Here is a 5,003-nt window from a genome sequence, read left to right on the forward strand (position 1 = left end):
CACACACACACACACATTGTCATCCAATTGGAACAAATGATAACTGGTCCTCCAGTGGGATTCACAAACTGTAAATGGCAAAGGAGGGGATCGCCCAGTGTTTTTCAGCTGAGCAGTTGGTGGATTCAGACTTATTCTCTAGGGTCTTTTAATGATGTATAAATTTGCTCTCATTTTGAAGCAATTGAACCAACCACTGCTCACACAAATTCTTTATCACAATCACATTCACTTGTTGCATGTGTAGCTTTTAAATCATTGAACAGATTGAAAGCTTTTTCCTCTATTGAAGTAAGGCAGTAATGAACGGTATACACTTCTTCCAAACTGACTCACAAATTTAACTTAAAGACACACCTAGGAACTGATCTCACACATAATCCAGAGTCTGCCTGTATACCAAAAACATAGTCAGCATTCAGGAAGTCCATAATGTGATTGTTGTTGGATGCTGTCAAGTTGGAATGGACCCATAGCTGACCTTCCAGCAGATTTTCAGATGCAGTAAACTACACTGCATTTGATTGACCACAGTGCAATTGCATAGCATTTGATTGAGATGTAATGAAAAGAAATATATTAAGTAGAAGCAACAATAAAATGCTTTATAAGTTTAAATCAAAATAGAAGGAAATTAAACACAGATAAAATAATGCTATGGAAATAATCATGAATCAGAAGTCAACAATTTTGAGAAAGGTCCTTTTTTAAAGGAAATAAGATATGTTGTTATTGTTGTTAGGTGCTGTGAACAAGTAAAACTCATAGTGACTCTATGAACAACAGATCTGAACCCTGTCTTTTCCTGTGCCATTGTCACACTCTCTGACACCCTCAAGCCCATTGCTGCAGGCACTATATCAATCTACCTTGTTGAGGGTCTTCTTGTCCTTCACCGTCCCCACACCTTCACAAGCATAATGTCCATATCCCAGGAATAGCCTTTCCTAGCAACATGCCCAAAGTATGTGAGAGGAGGCTTTATCATCTTTGCTTCTAACGAGCACTCTGGCAGTTCTACCTGTCTGATAGGTTGCTCTGAATTCAAATTGACTCTTACTGTTCTTGAAAATCTTATGAACGATAAGATATGAGTCAATTTGAATTCAGAGCAAGTCTATCAAATAGGTAGAACTGTTAAATAGAGTTTCCTAAGCTGTGTGCTTTACTGTAGCAGATTTTCAGGTGTTGGAGTGGTTGCCCCGCCCCTTGCAGTTATGGGTAGGTTCAAACCACTGACATTTCATTTATCAGCTTAGCACTTAACAACTTAGCCACCAAGGTTATTTTTTGCAACTAACATTAAAGAGGTAGAACAATGCCCTGAAAGTTCAGAGAAAACCATCAATTCAGGTAGAATGGAAGTAGAACAACTAGGATTATGTTTCATTTTATATGCAACATGATACCATATTTGTGGCTTTAAAAATTATGTTTATTTTGCAATCACTTGAAAGAAACTCAAGATGAAGTCATCCAGAAATGGCACCAGAAGTCCTAAGGAATCCAGTTTCACCATTAGCCTCAGGCTTATATCTTCAAGGTTGCCTCAAAAGTCCAAGAAAATACAACAGTTAGTGGAGATTTACTCATCACAACACCTACTAGGCAAGAGAAGGGAAAAAAAGGAAGACTGGATAGTAAAAGGATAGTCTCCGAGATGACTCACTCCCTTCCTCTGAAAACCTACCCAAAGCATCTACTTACATCTCATAGCCCATGCTAGCTGCACAGGAGTCTGGGGAATAGTTCCCTTTGCTGAGTACATTGCCACCTCAAACAAAATCAACATTCCATTAGGAAAAAGAGAAGACTGGATATTAGCAATCTCTGTTCTAGGATATAAAAAATCAGACCTTGAAGCACATTGTTGTTGATTGCCTTCAAGTCAAGCACAACTCATAGCAACCCTATGAACAAAAGGTCTGAAGCCCCTCTACAACTATCGATATTTATCAAAGTTCATAGAGTTTCTGGAGGCATCTTACTTAGGAAGATGATGCCTCTTTTGCTTCCAAATCTGTCATAGTGTGTTATTGTTGTTATGTGCCATTAAGTCGCCTGTGATGTATAGCAACCCTGTGTACAGCAGCTCTGAACCCTTCCCTGCCCTGAGCCAGTCTAATTCCAACACACCAACCCAAATTTCCCCAGTTACTGGACCAATCCATCTCATCCAGGATCTCCCTTTTCTGAGTTGTCTGTCCATCTTTTCAAGCATGATGTCCTTCTCCAAGGACCAATCTCTCCTGGCCATGTGCCCAAAGTAAGTGAGATGGAGCTTCAAAATCCTAGCCTCCAAGGAGAGACTTGGTTTCACTCTCTCCAAGACAGACCTATTTGTTTTCTTGGCAGTCCATAGTATGTTCAAGACTCTTCTCCAGCACCACAACTCAAAGACATCTATTCTTCTTCTGTCATCCTTAGTCATTGTCCAACTCTCTGAAGCATAACAAATAATTGAGAAGACCATGGCCTGGATGAGGCATAGCTTTGTATCTAGGCGATTATCATTGCTCTCCAGCACTCTGGAGAGGTCCATGACAGCAGATTTTCCCAATGTAAATCATCTTTTGATTTCCTGACTGCTGGTGTTAATAGTGTTGATTGTGGATACGAGCAAGCTGTAATTGCTAACAACCTCAATCTCTTCTCCATCTAATATGGTGCTGCCAATTGGCCCAGTGGTGAGAATCTTTGTCTTCCTGATATTGAGTTTCAATGCATTTTGAAGACTACAGTCCTTGGCCTTTTGCAGCAAGTGGTTCAGGTCTCCTTCAGTTTCAGCAAGCAAGGTTGTGTTATCTGCATATCATAGGTTGTTAATGAGTTTTCATCCAATCCACCTCATAAAGCCCTGCTTTCTGAATGATCTGTTCTGCACACAGATTGAAAAGGTACGGGGACAGGATGCATCCTTGATACACTCCTTTCCTGATTTTGAACCATACAGTGTTTCTTTGCTCTGTTCTGAGGACTGCTTCTTGGTCCAAGTATATGTTTCATATAAGCATGATCAAGTGTTCTAGGACTCCCATTTTTTTCAAGATTAGTCACAATTTATTGCGATCCACACAGTCAAATGCCTTGCTATAGTCAATAAAACACACAAGACATTTCTTCTGGTAACTCTTTGCTTCCTGCTAAGATCCATCTGACATTGGCAATAATGTCCCTAGTGCCACAACCTCTTCTAAACCCAGCCTGCATTTCTGGTAGTTCTCTGTCAATGTACTGTTCAAGTCTTTTCTGTATAATCATCAGCAGAATTTTGCTAGTGTGTAATACTAGTGATATTGTTTGATAATTTTCACATTCTGTCGGGTCAGGTTTATCTTTTTTTTTTTTTTGAATGGGAATGAATATGGATCTCTTCCAATCAGTTGGCCAAATAGTTATCCTCCAGATTTCTTAGCACAATTTGGTGAGCACATGTAGGGCAGCATCTGTTTGCTGAAATGTTGCTGTTGTTGTTGTTGTTATGTGCCGTCGAGTCACTTGCGACTCATAGCGACCCTATGTACAACAGCCCTAAACTCCGCTCTGTCCTGTGCCAATCGCACTGCCTCTTACACACCCATCCCAATTATCCCAGTCACTGAATCAATCCACCTCATAGAGGGCCTTCCTCTCCTGCGCTGTCCCTCCACCCTCCCAAGCATGATGCCCTTCTCCAAGGACCTCTCTCTCCTCACAACATGTCCAAAGTATGTTAGATGGAGCCTCAGAATCCTTGCCTCCAAGGAGCCACCCGGTTTAACCCTCTCCAGGACAAATCTGTTTGTTTTCCTAGCAGTCCATGGTATTCTCAATACTCTTCTCCAGCACCACAGCTCAAAGGCATCAATTCTCCTTCTATCCTCCTTGGTCATTGTCCAACTATCTGATGCATAACAAGTGATTGCAAAGACCATGGCCTGTATCAGACACACCTTAGTCTCCAGAGAGACACCACTGCTCTTCAGCACTTTGGAGAGGTCCCTAACAGCAGACTTTCCCATGGCAATGTGCCTTTTAATTTCCTGGATGCTGGTGCCAAGAGTGTTGACTGTGGAGCCAAGCAAGCTAAAGCTGTGTACAATCTCAATCTCTTCACCATCCATCCTGATGCTGCCAATTGGTCCAGTGGTGAGAATCTTTGTCTTCTTGACATTGAGCCTCAATCCATATTGTAGGCTGCAGTCCTTGACACTCTGCAGCAGGCGCTTCAGGTCTTCTTCAGTTTCAGCAAGCAGGGTTGTGTTATCCTGAAATACCATGGTAAATACACTTTATAGTATATGAGGTGAGAGAAATAACTTTTGGGACAGTGAATCAATGTAGTATTTCATAAATGTATGACAAGAAGCATGAAGGACTAAATTATATATATATAGTTGTTAAATGCCATTGAATCACTTGTGACTCATAGTGACTTTATATGTACAACAGCTCTGAACCCCGCTTTATTCTGTGCCAACCTCTTCTTCTCTGACACACTACCCCCATTTCCCCAGTCACTGAGTTCATCTCATCCAGGGTCATCCTCTCTTGTGCTGTCCCACCACCCTCCCCTCCTTGCAACATGCCTAAAGTATGTCAGATGGAGCTTCAGAATTCTTGCCTCCAAGGAGCTGACTGGTTTCCCCTTCTCTAGGACAAACTTGTTTGTACTTCTGCAGTACACAATATATTCAATACTCCAGGACCACAACTCAAAGGCATCAATTCTCCTTCTATCATCCCTTGTCATTTTCCAGTTCTCTGACCTCTGATGCATAGCAAGTAATCACAAAGACTACAGCCTGGATCAGGTGCACCTTAGTCTCCAGACTGACATTTCTCTTCTGGACTCTGAAGAGATTCCTGACCACAGATTTTCCCAATACAATTTGTCTTCTGATTTCCTGGCGACTGGTACCAAGAATGTTTATTGTGGAGCCAAGCAAGCTGAAGCTGTTAACAACCTCAGTCTCTTCATCATCTATCATGATGCTGCCAATTGGTCCAGTGGTGAGAATCTT

The 5,003-nt window shown here is 41.5% G+C and overlaps 1 protein-coding gene across 1 annotated transcript in view; it reads left to right on the forward strand.

The window, feature by feature from the left end:
* Positions 1 to 5,003, forward strand: part of LOC102862819 (putative dimethylaniline monooxygenase [N-oxide-forming] 6-like) — a 48,306-nt gene that overhangs the window by 11,527 nt on the left and 31,776 nt on the right. The gene's annotated exons all lie outside the window — the stretch shown is intronic.

The sequence above is a fragment of the Elephantulus edwardii genome, unplaced genomic scaffold, assembly GCF_000299155.1.
Source record: "Elephantulus edwardii isolate Elephantulus edwardi_28Jun2011 unplaced genomic scaffold, EleEdw1.0 scaffold00057, whole genome shotgun sequence".
Taxonomy (NCBI): domain Eukaryota; kingdom Metazoa; phylum Chordata; class Mammalia; order Macroscelidea; family Macroscelididae; genus Elephantulus; species Elephantulus edwardii.